General features: G+C 38.7%; 1 long non-coding RNA gene across 2 annotated transcripts in view; it reads right to left on the minus strand.

Annotated features, from left to right (window-relative positions):
• Window positions 1-664: 664 nt before the first annotated feature.
• Window positions 665-16,948, minus strand: part of LOC129650174 (uncharacterized) — a 129,761-nt gene continuing 113,477 nt past the window's right edge. For both annotated transcript variants that reach the window (XR_008713648.1, XR_008713650.1), the window contains 2 exons: window positions 967-1,140; window positions 665-741 (listed from right to left, as the gene is read on the minus strand). This is a non-coding gene — a long non-coding RNA (uncharacterized LOC129650174). The remainder of the gene's footprint in view (window positions 742-966; window positions 1,141-16,948) is intronic.

The raw sequence follows: 16,948 nt of genomic DNA on the forward strand, positions 1-16,948 counted from the left end.
TACAAGCAAGAGAACTGGAGTGGGGTGCCATTGCCTTCTTGGTCTGTGAGGTTAGCCATGTCTAAAGTTCAGAGGCAGGGATGCAGTCTGCAAGATTAGAAAGTGGCAAAGTTTTGACAAGGAAGCAGGGAAGCAGGTCCAGACCTGGGATTATACTTGTGAATGAGAAAATGTTCTGACTTGGGGATCAAATAAATGAATAAATCAACTGGAGTACAAATCCCATTTAGGGGGAGGTGTGTCAGTTAAATCAGGCAAATGATGCGGCCGGAACAAGCAACCCCTGCATCTAAACAGTTTAAAACAACACGTTACTTGTTCCTCATGTCCACTGCATGTCAGCAGGAGGGCTCCAATATACATCGTCCTTACTCCAGAATCCCATAATAATCTGTATTATCTACAGTTGCCACACTGGGGTGAAAGGACTGGAAGTTCAACTTCAGTAATTAAATGGTTTCATTCGTATTTCCTTGGCCAGAGCAAGTCAGAGCAAGTCACATGGCCATGACTAACATCCAGGGAAGAGCCTGGAAGGAAGGGTGAACTTCAAATCTTGATGAGCATTGGCAGTGGCTGCCAGATGACCAAACCTAAGTTCTAAAGAAGAGAGACTATGAAGGGAGGGAAGATTCAAGGCATTAAACTACCACTTACCTGAATCCTAAGGTCTCTTCATCAGCAGACTGGGGATCCTGTCCCAGATGACTTTGAGAAGGAGCAGCAGACACATGGTGGACACTGGATCGGGAGGATGGTGAAGTTAGAGAAACCCCACCCAACAGCTGCTTTCTTGAGTTCATGACTTGAAAGGATGAATTCTAGTCTGTCCAGGCTATCCAGGTTGCCACATAATCTGTTCCTCAAATTTGTACTTTTAGGTACAGTTTTCCCCGCTGTCTGAAAGTAGAGCAGTCCTATAAAAACTTTCATAAGCCAAAAGGGTGTGAACAAAGAAGCAATTACCTTGAGACGCATATTGCTAACAGATGCACAAAATGAATCAAGATGAAGCACAGATGCTCACACAGTTCAAAGCTATGGAGGCTGATGCTGAGATTCTGAGTGTAGTTCCCAGGGAGGGAGGTTTTCCCGGTCGCTCTCGCTGCTCTGGTTGCATGCTGACTCCGTAACAACTCACTATAAAACAAATGTTGAACGACGTTGTCGCTTTTCACCTCTTGACAAAAATCTTCTGATTTCTTTTCGGTCCTTCATAAAAGTGAGGTGGCTTAAAGTGAACTTCTGAAAAGTAGGGGATACCCATATTTGCTGGCCTATTATTGATAACCCTTTCAGCAGGGTTGTCATGATTTAGCTCCCATGGGAAGAAAAAAGCATTTGTGTGCATCCAGGTATGTAGAAGCAAATGTCAAACAGCTGAATGGCATCATGAGATGCATTTATCTCAGGCATATTTGGAGACATTTGTTTAAGGTACATTACACGCCAACCAGGGCCTCTCATTTTGGTAATTACAGTTTGGAGTGGGGGTGCTTCCTAGGCTCCTTACAATCCCTAAGTATTTCTAGAACACCTGCTGTGCCCTTGGGAATGTGCAGGGTGCGGCTCCTGACCTTAAGCAATTATAGCAGCAAGATGACAGGAGAAAGTAAGCATTTGCTTGGTGTCCATTTCAAACAGTTCAAATTTTGGAGGATCTTCTGAAGAGTCAGAGGAATGCTAATTTCACACTCAAATTAACAAGAAAGAAGCTTGTGGTTTTTCTCTTCATAATAAGCTTTTCTAAAGGAAGAGATTTTTAATTTAGACGAAGTTTATCCAGTCTAAGGTGGGGAAGGGAAACAATTGAGTAAATGTGGAAATCACTTATTTTATGATTGTTTCATTGTTCCAGTTGCTAAGTCATGTCTGACTTTTTTGAGACCCCCCCACGATAACCCCACTCAAGTGCCACGTCATGGCAAAGAGAAAAGCATTACTCCCTCAATCGTGTCCGACTATTTGCAACAGAAAGTGTGAATTACAAACCTTCTCCAACACAGGATAGATTTTTTGCTAATTAACAGTATGCAGTCTACAAGTCAAGCGTCCTAATTGATTTGCAAAAGGTTAGGGTTGTCAAAACTAGCTCCCATGGTCAACACCATGCTTAATTCTTGCATGGATCTCGATGAAGCACATGACTGGAATAAACATGTGACTCAATTTCTGTCTGCATGGGTTCATTTAAACAGCTGGACACCAGGGAATAAGTGCTTGTACATTTTAAGTGTGTGACCATAGAGATCCCTAGAAATTAGATCCCTTACAATGCTTTATTCCCTTTATAAGAACAAAAAATGTTCAACTATAAGAATCATTATAAATTTTCTCCTTTCAAAAGAGAATGTATATGAGTAAAATATTTGACATTTATAGAAACTTTAAAATTAAAAAATATATTCCCAGGAAAACTTTCATGATTAATTTCTTGCAAATCTTTGGAAGTCTTTGAAATAGAAAAAAAAAAAAAGTGCCCTCAGAGACAGTCTTCTACCTGTTGGTGGTCAATTCAATTACTCTGACCAAAAGTAGGAAGTTTTATAATTCATAATTTACTTTGGTGATTTATCCAATTTTCATGGGAAAATATTATTCTTATTAGAAAAATAACCCCTCTTATTATTTAAGAAGCCTCATGCAGGGGTTGAAAATGATGATACAGCCATTTCATAGTGACAGTAATTGCAAAATCAAGGACAATTAAGTTTTATCCTATGTATCTTTGTGGCATTATGCCCAAATCATTTAGAATGTAGTTGTAGTTAGGACCCTAAACAAGTTTAGAAGGCAAAAAACTAACATTTCACATTCCTCAGGACCTAAATGGCTCAGTGCTTTGAAGAAAAATATACAGCTTAAAGCATTGGAGGTTTTGAAATTCAGGTTAAGTCCTGCCAAGAAATTCAAACTTGAATACGTTTAACAGACAAATACAATAAGGCTTTCCTCAAAATACATTATTATTTAAAGGAGATGATCCTTGTTTCTTCCATTCTCAGATGAGTTTTAAAATTTCTTCCATTTTTGGTGCTTTTAGAAGATGACTATGTTCATTTTGATTTTCTGATCGCTGAACATAACCCTTCCTCTCATTTTCCCATAGTGCGAGCTGTATCGATGCATTTTGTTTGGTAGAGATTTAGCTTTCTTTTTAAATTAATTGTCAAGCATTGGTGGTAATGTGAAGAAATGCACATGCTCTTATAAATTGGCAACACTCTTCTGGAGAGCAATTTAGTGACGGTAAAATAAATAAGTAAATAAAAGCCTAAAAGACCAGGCATTATTTTTGACCTAGTAAAATGACATTTCTAGAAATCAAATGTTAGAGAATTGGCTAAATTCATTATGCTATATCATGTGATAGAATATGAAGTAACCATGAACAAGCATGCTACATAAAAAAAATACCTAATGATTGTTAAAAACATAATATCAAATGAAATGCATTGTTAAATTGAAAAGCAGATTTTCAAACAATGTGAACAGAATGATCCTAATTATGTTTGTTAAAGTTATATATATTTAATATGATACAATATAATATGATATAATATGGATGTAGATCCAACCAGTCCATCCTAAAGGAGATCAGTCCTGGGTCTTCATTGGAAGGACTGATGTTGAAGCTGAAACTCCAATACTTTGGCCACCTGATGTGAAGAGCTGACTCACTGGAAAAGACCCTGATGCTGGGAAAGATTGAGGGCAGGGGGAGAAGGGGATGACAGAGGATGAGATGGTTGGATGGCATCACCGACTCGATGGATGTGACTTTGACTGAACTCTGGGAGTTGGTGATGGACAGGGAGGCCTGGCGTGCTGCGGTTCATGGGGTCGCAAAGAGTCGGACACGACTGAGCAACTGAACTGAACTGAACTGAATAGGGATGTGTTTGAAAGGTTGTACATCAAAATATCAATAGCTATATCTTTGGGAAGGGAAATTGTGGGTGACTTTTACTTTATACTTTCTGCTCTCCTATATTTTTAAAGTTTCAAAAAGAACCTATTTTACTTTTGCAATTAAAATTATGTATGTATATTTAAATACATTTCTTAGAATGCAACATTATTAATGCATTTAATGCCACTGTATTGTATGTTATGTATATTTTACCAAATTAAAAGGATACATTTATTTACTAAAAAATCTGGGTGTCCTTGCATTTGGTGATGACTTTTTAGGTACAACACCAATATGATGCAGGGAAGAAAAAGTTGGACCTCATTAAACTTAGAAACTTCTCTAAGAAAGAAACTATTATGAGAATGAAAAGATAAGCCACATATTGGGAGAAAATATTTACAAAACATATATCTGATGAAAGACTGGTATCCAAAATATATAAAGAACTCTTAAAGCTTAACAAAAAGAAAATGGCCAAGTCAATTTACAATGGGCAAGAGATCTGAATAGACATCTCACTGAAGAAAACGTATAGATGGCAAGTAAGCCTATGAAACCACTCCAGTACTCTTGCCTGGAAAACCCCATGGATGGAGGAGCCTGGTAGGCTGCAGCCCATGGGGTCATGAAGAGTCAGACACAACTGAGCAACTTCACTTTCACTTTTCACTTTCATGCATTGGAGAAGGAAATGGCAACCCACTCCAGTGTTCTTGCCTGGAGAACCCCAGGGACGGAGAAGCCTGGTGGGCTGCCATCTGTGGGGTCGCACAGAGTCGGACACGACTGAAGAGACTTAGCAGCAGCAGCAGCAGCAAGCATATGAAAAGATGCTCAACATCATATGTCATCAGAGAAAAGCAAATTTAAAATGACAGTGAGATACAACTACCAACCTATTAGGATGGCTAAACTCCAAAACATTGATGCCACCAAATGCTGATGAGGGTGAGGAGCACCAGGAACTGTTGGTGGAAATGCAAAATGGTATTGTCACTTTGCAAGATAGTTTGGCAGTTTCTTACAAAATTAAACGTATGCTTGCCAGACAATCCAGCAGCTGTGCCCCTTGGTTTTTGCCAAAAGAGTTGAAAACGTTCATCCATACAAAAACTTGCACATGGATGTTTATAGCAGCTTTCTTCAGAACTGCCAAAATTTGGAAGCTACCAAGGTGTCCTTCAGTGGCTGAATAAGCAAATAAACAGTGATACATCTAGAGAATGGGAAGAAATGAACTATCAAGTTGTGAAAAGACATGGAGGAATTTTCAATTCATATTTTTAAGTGAAAGAAGGCAATCTGAAAAGGCTACATACAGTATGATTCCAACTCTGACATTCTGGGAAAGACAAAACTCTGAAGACAGTAAAAAGATCAGTGATGGCCAAGTTTTCAGGGGAGGAAGCGCAGAAATGTTTAGGGCATTGAAGTTATTCTATACGATACTGTAATGGTGGATAAATATCATTATACATTTGTCAAAACCCATGGAATGTGTAACACAAAAATGAATCTTAATGTAAACTATGGGCTTTAATTAATAATTATAAATTAATATTATCTAATAAAAATAAACCCAAAAAGTTACATTAAAATATTATCTATCTTGAAAAAATACAGTTATTAACCAAAATAAAGGTCACTGTTTCCTGTCTCAATTCTGCTTTAAAAATTTTCATTTCCGTGATTACCTCTTGGTTACTTAATGCTGTATGGTAATTTATGGCATCTGACAGCAACCTCCAGAAATTTGCAAGCAGATAATTTTCATATTATGTAACAATGATTTGATCACTGATTCAGTATGAGTTCCAAGTCCCATCATTTTTACATTTTGATTAAATAATTTCACTATCTTGAATAGATAATCCACATGAAGTTTGGGGATCTAATTTCTCAAGAGTCTAATAAATGTTTCAATAGAAACCAAGGGCAAAACATACAGAACACTTTAGAATTCTGTCACTTTTGATGATAAGACAGTATAAGGAAAAAGGAAAAATGAGATGCCAAGGGTATTCATTGAGCACAAATGTTTATTATTCTCTGTGAAGACACACACAGATCTAATTTTCACAATATGGATGGGTCAGTTTGGAAGAATTTTGGGGCTTCAGTACTGGGCCTGGGGCTGAGAAGGACTTTTCTATCAATCACAGAGGCAAACAGTATGAATAGCAACGTGGAGAATGATGTGGCTAATTCAGACCTGCTCATGCCAAGGGATATGTTTCTGTTTAGGTGAGTAGAATAAAACTAAAGGGGCCTCCTGGCACTATTACTCAAAGATCCATGGGTTCATGATGTTTCTGAGTTGCAATAGAGTAGTATTCATCAGCGGGAAATATGAAAGCTGAAGTTAAGTTTTGAGGTGAGGAAGGTGGACAGAGGTGGGCACTTTGGGATGTTCCCAGGTACATCGCATAGAATTGAGCCTAAGACCCCAGTCCCCTCAGAGAGCCTGGAGTGAAATCAGGTAACCAAAGTCAGAAGCCAGTCTTTTCCTTAAACCAAACACTGCAGCTCTGGGTTCCACTCCTGTTGTGGATGGGACTGTAGTGAACTCACTGTGTGGTCCAGTTAAGACTCAGGAACTGCACAGGGCACTGCTGTCTGAGCTGTGACAACTCCAAAAACCAAGGAGTAACACTCAAGTCAACTTTATTTTTATGTATGTTTTTGGCCTGATGTTAAGATACTGCTTTAGCTCATAGAGTAAAACAGAGTAGTCAGACTTGCATTCTGTCACAAGAGCAATTATCCCCATTAGATATTAGTCCTCTGGAAACAGCCTTGCCCGGAGCTATGCATTTTGAAATATCAGGTATTTTCTCATATGGGTTGGCAAGTCATCCAACTCACTATTTGATGTTGCAATCAGGTGGCTGATGTTATAGATCAGTAGATACTCAAATCTCTACCCTACAGGGAATGCTGACATTGGCATGAAACAGCTTGTTCATTTTGGCTTTGTGTATTGCACATTTGACTGAGCCAGTGTTATGCAAAGGGAAGGTGCATCATAGCTTATCATAATGGAATAGCAAAGCTAAAAGATACTGAATGTCTAAATCTTGCACTCTCATTTTACATGTATTCCCCAAAACACTGTAAAATTCTAGAGGGCAGGGACAATGTCTTATTTGTTTCTACCTGATCAACATAACTTCCTTCTTTATACTTGGTATGCAAAGTAATTTAGATGATTTACATTTACATTCCTCTGAGAAGCAAACCTCTTCTGTTTATTGCAAATGTGTCTATTCTCCATGAGTCCCTCATGCTAAGGCCAAAGCCCACAGGAGTGTGGTGCTTACTATGTCAAATAGTCTAGTCTTGCTTATTAGTGCCTCAAGAAGTACAGGGGGAGAATCAGCCACTTTCCCAGGGCTGGGTCCTTTCATTGCCCCATAACATCAATGAGGGAAGGGCAGAGGGCTCAGTGCAAGGCTCGATCTACCACACTAGCCTTTCTTGGTCCTCCATAAGTGAAAGATGCAGGGGATGGACCAGAGTTCCTAAGGTTAAAGCTCTTTTCAAGACCCTTTATACATATAGAACAATTTCTCTCCCAAGACATTCAGAAAGCGTTTTTGTAGTAGCCCAACATGTGCCTAGAATTAGCTTCTACGAATCTCCTCCATTTCTATCCTTGTGACGATCTTTTATATCAGAGGGATTTATGCCCTTCCTTGCTCATAGGATCATCTCAGTTCATCCCAATAATGTGTTAGTAATTCTGAAACTCCAAGAAAAGCCTAACTCCTAGTCTCCCTTTTCTCAGAAGGGCCCTTGGTTCTAGGAAAACTTGCCCACCACTCACACTGCTTCTAGTTGAAGCATTAATTCCTCATAGTCATTTGCTCCTCCCTTTCTCCCTTCTTTTGCTTTGCATGTCATGGAGTATCCTCCCAATCCCCAGGGTGTTGAATTTGGCCATGTGACCTGTTTTGGCCACTGCAATAAAAGCAGTTAGTGACCGTTTCAGCTAAGCCGAGGTCTTACAATTCACACCAACCCTTGTGTACCTCTGCCATGCATCCATAGAAAGAACACGTACTAAGAATCTGTTGCTCCTTTAGGCTGGGTTCTAGAACAGAAGACCAGCAGATTAGACCTGAAACTGAGCTGTGGCCTAGAGCCAAGCCTCGGTGAATCCTGCTAGGATTAACAATCCCACCAGAGGCTGACTGACCTGCAGACCAATGAGCAAGAAATGTTTGTTGTCATATGCCACTGAGATTGTTTGTTCTTCAGCATTAATGCAGTGATAGCTAACTAATGTACTTCATATACTACCAGTGAGTGGGGGGAAAGACAGCAAGGCACCCGGTGGAATTTAGTGTTCAGGACACTTTATTATTGAATCCTCTTGGGATCAACACCTGTGGATAGGAGGAAAGGAAGCAGGATTGCACACAGGGAGAAGCTCTACCGAAATGTCTGCCCGACAACTGACTCAACTGACCGTGTGGGACCTCTGGAGATAAAAACAACAACTCTATTGCAACAAACACACTCAGTGCCCAGATCTTGGTATCTAATACCATTTTGCAATAAAAAGAACCACACCTCCCTGGAGAAATGACAAGTTCAACCGCTGGGGCAGGGAATGTACAAGATGCCTGGAGCATCTTACAGTGCCAGAAAGTAAGGAAGTGCCCAAAACAACAACAATGACCACAAACAGATGTGTCAAAGAAACACAGGAGCCAACCAAAAGAGCTGCCATGGCCAAAGTTGGAATAATTTGAGCAAAAGAGTAAATAAGGCAATATTGAATTGTAGTTCAAAGTATAAAACAAATACCCAGAGTCCATACTCATACAAATAAATGCTTAAATAAATAAATAAGGGAGAATAACCAAATCTTTTGTACAGAAGAATTCCAAATGATTTATGTAAATACTGCTCCCGCAGGAAGGAACAGCATAACTCCCCACTCTTTACTATGGGCTGTGCATAGTAATTTCTTTCCACAAAGTATAGTGCATAGAGAGAGAGAAAAAAAGTAACTTCATAGTAGAAAAACATAGCTAATACTACACCAGCCGTATACATAAGTTTCATATCATCAATGATAAATCATAGTGATAGTCTGTACCCTGATTATGACGTAAGGAGAATGGTACTTTATCTCTACCGTCTTCTTCCCACAAACCCTAACCTCATTCTAACTGTGAGAAAAACATCAGCCAGACCAGAGACAAAGAATCATCAACAAACCCACCAGTTCTAAAGAGTACCTGACCAGTACGCCTCAAGACTGTCAAGGTCATCAAAACCAAGGAAAGTCTGAACAACTGCCACAGTCCCCAAGGATCCAAAGGAAACATGACACGTATGTAATGTGTCCTCGATAGGATTCTGAGGCAGAAAAAGAATGTTAGGCGAAGTCTAAGAAAATCTGCATAAAATATGGACTTTAGTAAATAATACTAAGGTATTAATCAATATTTCTTCATTAGTTGTGACAGATACATTATGGAAGATGTTAACAATAGGTGAGACTGGGTACAGAGTATATGGGAAGTCTCTTTTGTTTTGTAACTTTTTAAAATCTAAAACTATTCTAAAACAACTTCTAAAACAAGAAGTTTGTTTTTAAAAAGCTAGGACTTAGAAAAGAGGGAGGTGTTTAGCTTTGTTTTCTATTTGTTTTTAAAATTTTGTCCTCTACAAAGTAAAAAAGTAACTTGTTGCATATTTTTATTTTGTAAGAATGGTCTCTGCAGTAGAAGGGTATCTGTATATAGCAGGATGGGGGATTTATAGGTCTCCTGGATAGCAGGTTGTTTTTTTTTTTTTAATGACAACTATGGGTGGGGATAAATATGCAGAGTACATCATACCATGAAATTAAAAGATGCTTACTCCTTGGAAGGAAAGTTATGACCAACCTAGATAGCATATTCAAAGGCAGAGACATTGCTTTGCCAACAAAGGTCCATCTAGTTAAGGCTATGGTTTTTCCAGTAGTCATGTATGAATGTGAGAGTTGGACTGTGAAGAAAGCTGAACGCTGAAGAATTGATGCTTTTGAACTGTGGTGTTGGAGGAGACTCTTGAGAGTTCCTTGGACTGTAGGAGGTCCAACCAGTGCATCCTAAAGGAGATCAGTCCTGGGTTTTCATTGGAAGGACTGGTGTTGAAGCTGAAACTCCAATACTTTGGCCACCTGATGCAAAGACCTGACTCATTTGAAAAGACCCTGATGCTGGGAAAGATTGAGGGCAGGAGGAGAAGGGGACGACAGAGGATGAGACGGTTGGATGGCATCACCAACTCAATGGACATGAGTTTGGGTAAACTCCAGGAGTTGGTGATGGACAGGGAGGCCTGGCTTGCTGCAATCCATGGGGTCACAAAGAGTCAGACACAACTGAGCTACTGAACTGAACTGAACTGGATTGAAGGTTACTCATTTTTTCTTCCAGTGCTCACTTCTTGGGCTCATTAGCATTCAGCTACCTTTGGCCAGTGAATTGGCAGACTTCCTGTGTTTGACAGATTGCTAACTCTCCCAGGCCAATTCACAGTATAAAGATCTCCTTAGCTAAATGGAGGAGAAATATTGATGGTATCCTTGCCAGTTACAGTTTTTAGTCCCACTGATGCTTCTGAAATATTAAAGGGGTAGGCCCTTGTTTAGAGGAAGCTTTCATTATTTTCATTTTTAATTAATTAATTAATTAGGTTGCATTATTCAGCTTATGGAATCTTAGTTCCCCAATCAGGGGTCAAATCTGGGCCCTTTGCAGTGAAAGCACAGAGACCCTGAGGGACTGCCAGGGAATTCACTCATTACCCTAAAAGAATATTCTCTGATAGGTACTCTTGGGTGTGTCCTTCTCTCACAATGATTTCCACTTCTCTTAATCTCTGCTTTTTCATTCACTGGCTTTTGGGGTGGGCATCTGCACCATTTTTACAGTAGGTAGCTCTGGCCCCTGGCCACTGCTGATTGGATGGATTGGTGGTAGCTCCCAGACCCAGTGGACCTGTCGGATTCCTTCTTGAGGATTTAGAATTGGGGTTGAGATTTCCGTCTCAGAACTTAACTGGCTTCTTGAGTTCAGGAGACGAAAGCTCCTGAGACCTGCAGCACAATTATCTTTAGCCATGCCAGTTTCCTAAAGCTCGTAGCCAAAAGTATTCTTATTGATTCAGAGCAAATCTATTTCTAGTGAGTATAGAAAAGGGTGAGAAAGTTAACATACGATGTGCCAAGTCTCATGCTAGGGAATTTGTATTTATCTTCTTGAGAATATTTGTGTCTTAGTAAAACAAAATTGGTCAGATAATATGATCACAGGATCCATGTCCTCATCTGAACCTTGATAAGTCTCCAAGATTTGGATTATCAGTGTCCATCAAATATATCAACAGAATGTGAATTCTGCCTTTCTCATTCTAATTCATTCCTAGAATATTTCCTGTTGTGGATGTGTATTGTTTTTGGCTCCCCACTGTAGATTCATTGATCTTCTGGTGAAAGGAGACTCATTTTCCTTGAGGAAACTATCCTCTTAGGATTTGGTCATGCTTAAAGACTATCTACTCCTAGAGTTTTCAGTCACATGAACCAATAAAAACCCCTTTGCTGAAGCCCGTTTGATCTTGACACTTGCAATGGAAAGAGTCCTGTTTCACATACAAGAAGTACATGTTCATGTTATGAATGGGCTCCACTTATTTCCTCTGTACACTCTCTGACGCAGTGCCAAGGCTTCCTTTCCACCTTCACTCTCCCCCTCCCACCCAAAATTCACCCTCTATCTCCATGAGTGTGTGTGTTTGTGTGTGTGTGTCTGTATCTTCCAACAGGGCCTTGGTTTAAAAATGCATATCATTTAAAAGACAATGGAGCTGGTTTGTTTTCACAGTTGATTAGCAAAAACTGTTTTAAGTGCCTGCTTGAAAATCCATATTCTCAATTTCTATATATCTCTTTCCCCAAAGTAGAAACTACTGTCAATGATATGTCAGAGCATGAATCTTGGCACGCATCAAAATGATGCCCTACATTTTAGAACCAATATAGTGGACAGTGCACGTTCACATGTGTTAGTTCATTTCACCCTTAACCTGTAAAGGAGACATTGTCTTTATTGTTACAAGGAGAAAACAGAATCAAAGAAGATAAGGGCCTCATTCCTAAGTACAAAATAATGGCTAAGAGCTACATGAGAGAGGGCATCCAATGTGCCAATATACCTTTCATGTTTTAATCCAATGTCAGGAGTATTATATTACATCTGTACTTTACAGATATAGAAACTGAGACAAAAATGTCAAAGCGTCTGCTATCCATATCCGCTAATCGGCAAAACCAGAGCTTGAATTCTGACCCAAGTCAAATGTCTTTTGCACAGTTATCATTTAATATAGCAGTGTGCCAAAAGCCCACAACTGGAGACAAGAATGAACTTGACCTCATGGGGATATCATCAAACTAGAATCTGGAAGCATTATTTTTTCTTATAACTCTAATTATGACGCATATGGATGTATGTATTTTGCATCAAAATTTTTACTATTTTAATCAACTAAAACTAAGATAACTTATAGAATAGCACATATGAATAGAGATTTCAGAATTTTCAGAAAATTACTTAGTTCTTTTTATATTCCAGTTCTTTGGCAAAACTAATACAGTTATGTAAAGTTTAAAAATAAAATAAAATAAAAAAAATCAATTAATATGTTGTATCCCCTAGTCCTGCCATAAGTAAAAAATCTACTTTTAAATCATTTAGCATTTAAGAGAATTATTAAGCTTACCTTTGCAGAAATAATATTTCTTCAGTAACACATAACATATGTATAGATAATAAAAAATCTAATGGTTTCTTTCAAAAAACATAGCCTTAAAAAGGTTAATTGGATTAGAAGTGCATGTGTATGTGTGTGTGAGTGTATAAAATTGTGCAGCTTTAAATTTTACTTATCAGCAGCTGCCCTTAAGGAATAAAACTGGCCTTTCGCTTTTTAGTGATTTTAAAAATAGAATTATAAATAATTATAATGTTATATTATATTATTATAATATATTAAATTATTATATTATAATATAATTAAATTATTATATTATAATATAATTAAAATATTATAAATAATACCTGCCAGTTAGAGCAATTTGACTTATAGTATCAACATTTCCAAAGAATTATTTGTTGTCTCTTATCAAGTTACTTTTTCACTGTATTTCTATTTTCCCATCTATGAAACAAAGCCAATGATGTTGATTTTCACATACTTATACAAGAAAATGAATTTGTCACAAAGCTTCTGTGGTAGTTTTCCAATGGAAATTCATTGTTCCAGAAAGAAAAGACTAGTGGCCACCAGCTAACTTGATACTCCTTTAGATTAGACTTGGTATTTTCCAACTTTTATCCCAAATAGGATTTGAAAATCCATGGACATGGTCAGGGTGTAGGGAGATCCAGTGTCCAGGGAGAAGCCCTAAATCAGGCCAGAGAGAAGGGTCAATCCAATGAACTGGGAAAGATGTAAAAGCAAGTAGGAGACAAAAAGAACAGGAGCAGGGACACCAGAATGGAGCCAGCACATTCTGGATGGACACTGCAAGGATCAACTGTCATGCACGGAAGAGGCTCACCTAGGGCGCAGAGTACTTACGGGCCTTTCTTAGGAAGAGGAAGATCTAGCACAGAGTGTGGGTCACAGCCTTGTTCCATAGTAGAATTTTCCTTGAGTTCAAATAAGGAAATCTTTGTTTCCCATTTTCAAAAGCATTTTACTTTGGAAATTTTTAGACACAGCAGTAGAGAGAAAAAAATGATGAATTTCTATGTACTATTACCCTGCTTCGACTATTGCCACAATTTGCCAGTCTTCTTTCATTTATCCTCCCCTACCTTATTCATTTATTACTCTGACTGGAGTATTTTAAAGGTCATTCCAGATGTCAGACTTTAATACTTTTCACTGTGTATCTCTAACTGGTATTTCATGAAACATCTCTAATTGATAAGTAAGCTGAAAATTTAACAAGCCTTTCATGCTATATAATACCACATTCATATTATAATTTAAAATTTTTATTTTATAATATTTTGATTGTCTCAAAGGTATTTGGTTTGGATCAGGGTCTAAACAAGACTCACATATTGATTTTGGTTATTTTGTCTCTTAAGTTTCTCTTATTCTATACTGGCCCCCCCCCCACCCTTGCCCAGCTACCTGTTTTCCATGTCTTTGATTTATTGGAGACACTGGGTCATTTGTCCTGTAGAACAATGTCCCATATTTTGCATCTTCTCACTTAACTTGCTCCACTACCTCCCTTTTTCCCCCTAAATTAGAATATAAATATAAACACTTGATGAGATTCAGATTAATTTTTTCAGGCAAGAATATATCATAGCAGGTGCTATAAATAAAATATTTACAACCCATCTGGCAAATCCATACACATGGTTTTACGTGGCCCATAGACTTTATGTTTATTTGGCTCATATATTTAAAAAAAGTAAAGGTGGAACTAGTTTCTGAGTCAACCCACGTTTTGGTAGGAAACAGAACATTTTATTGGAATATGGACAGAGTTAGGGAAGCAACAGAGCATAGTAAGACACTCTGGGGCTTGTACGTGCAAGGAGCCATCGTGTCCCCATCCCTGGAGGGCTTGTGGACAGGAGCCTTTGGCAGAGGATTGTAACCAGGGCCAGCCTGAAGCAACCCAATACTTTATGGAGCTGGAGAAGGAGAAATCACTCTCCTCCCTCAGTGACCCACTAGTCGGTGACTCCCACTGGCTGAGCTCAACAGGAAGCTGGGACTGTATGAAAAAAGAATCTAAAAAAAAAAAGAGTGGATATATGTATATGTATAACTGATTCACTTCACTGTCAACATGAAAGTGAAAGTTGCTCAGTTGCATCCGATTTTCTGCGACCCCATGATAGTCCATGGAATTTTCCAGGCAAGAATACTGGAGTGGGTTGTCATACCCTTCTCCAGGGGATCTTCCCAACCCAGGGATGGAACTCAGGTCTCCCACATTGCAGGAGGATTCTTTACCAGCTGAGCCACCAGGAAAGCCCCCGAGAAACCCATGCAACATTGTAAATCAACTATATTCCAATAAATATTAAAGAGAAACAGGAAGCTAGAAGACAAAGCAACCCATTGATACTGACATTAAAGGCCAGCTTCTCTGCACAAAACAGAGTCAAGAAGGGTGAAGAGTGGATTTGGAGGTGCAAAAAATTTGCCAATATTTACAAATGGGAATACTTTTACATAAAATTCTGGATTTCTAGTTTCTCTCTTCATACAAGATGATCATGTAGCTCCAAGACCAAGTGTTGACAACTGGTTAGAGTTAAGCATCGATTGCCCTATGTCAGATACAGAAGCAGTGCTGTGGATGTCAGAGCCATCCTAGGAAGGAAGGAAATGAAGAGAGAAGAGAATCCTGGAACAAAACTGGTAACCTACCCAAAAAGAAACTGAATCCATAAGGAGCTGAGTTTACTATGAAATGGCCAGATAATGTTTTCAGCTATTAGAAGAAATGGAAGCTTACATGAATTTAGCTCAGTTTGACTAGAGAAAACTAAAGGAATAAAAATTTTCACACTTGAATATTGCACTAATATGAAGTGTTATTATCCTCATGATAACAAGAAAAAGAATATGGAAAAGAAAATCCACATAGGGAATTCCCTGGCGGTCCAGTGGTTAGGACTCTGTGCTTTCACTGAATTAAGGTTCTGCAAACCCGGAGGTGCAGCAAAATAAGAAAAAGAAAGAAAAGAAAAAGAAAATCCACATATATTTAGAGGTGAGCTGAATATACATATATACATTTTGGCTGATTGCCAAATGACTGTGTGTTAAGATGGATTTTCTGCTGAACACAGTTGTTACATTTTAGAATGAACTCCTAGCCTACAGGAACAAAGGTGAAAATATTTTCTTAAAAGCAATTATTACGCATGTTTTATTCTTGAAAACCTTATAACCAACTAAAATGTTTGACATTATAGTGCAGGAACGATCATTTCTCAGCTCCCAGGTTGTTAGTAAGGTCAAGATTCTGCCTATTGCTGACACCAAATATACCAGGTCACTGTATATAGTAGCTCAGGTCATACACTACACAAGGCTAGGGAGGGCCAGTTGCTGTGTGGCATCTATAAACAGGCATTTTTTGGTTGTGGCTAAAGATTCCTCATGCTGCAACTAAGACCTGGTGCAGTCAAATAAGTTTTTTTTTTTTTTTTTTTTTTTAAAAGAACTTGCCACAAACCCTTGCCTTCCACAGAGGGGAAGGAAATAAAAGAATGTGCATCTATCCCAGACATCAGAGTATCCTTGAAGCTCACTGCCAAGCCAGCAGCTTAAAAATGATGGGCAGTGTGAAGACACGGAGAATGTGGGTCAAAAACAAGAGGGGTAATGATGAGAACAGTGAGCAGGAGACAAGAGGCAGAGCCAGGAAGCAGAGCTTTTGCTCCCTAGACAGATGTTTTTCACTGCCCCTTTTTCTTAATTCTCACAGCCACTGCCTTGGGTCCTGCTTCCCTATCTCTCTCCTGGATTATGGTACAAGATTGGGAATCAGATTCTTAAACTTAGCTTAGAGGGTAGAGACTGCACATAAAGCAAAAATTTTAAATGACTCAGTCATTTCCCACAAAGCACAGCATGTGTGGTTTTGTGTACACAATTTAGCTACATTCATGCACCTCAAAGTTTGAGAACCACTGAGTTAACAAGAGAAACGGAAGGAAAATAAAGATCATTTATGTCTGGGTGGTCAAGCTGGGCTTTTTTTAAGAAAGAGAGAAAGGCAGGGAGGGATGAATTGGGAGATTAGGATTGACACATATGCACTATTGACACTATGTATAAAATAGATAACTAATGAGAAGGTACTGCATAGCACAGGGAACTACTTAAGGGTACTATGATGACCTGAATGCGAAGGAAGTCCAAAAAGGAGGGAATATATGTATATGAATGGCTGATTCATTTTGCTGTACAGGAGGAACT

The sequence above is a fragment of the Bubalus kerabau genome, chromosome 4 (assembly GCF_029407905.1).
Source record: "Bubalus kerabau isolate K-KA32 ecotype Philippines breed swamp buffalo chromosome 4, PCC_UOA_SB_1v2, whole genome shotgun sequence".
NCBI lineage: Eukaryota > Metazoa > Chordata > Mammalia > Artiodactyla > Bovidae > Bubalus > Bubalus kerabau.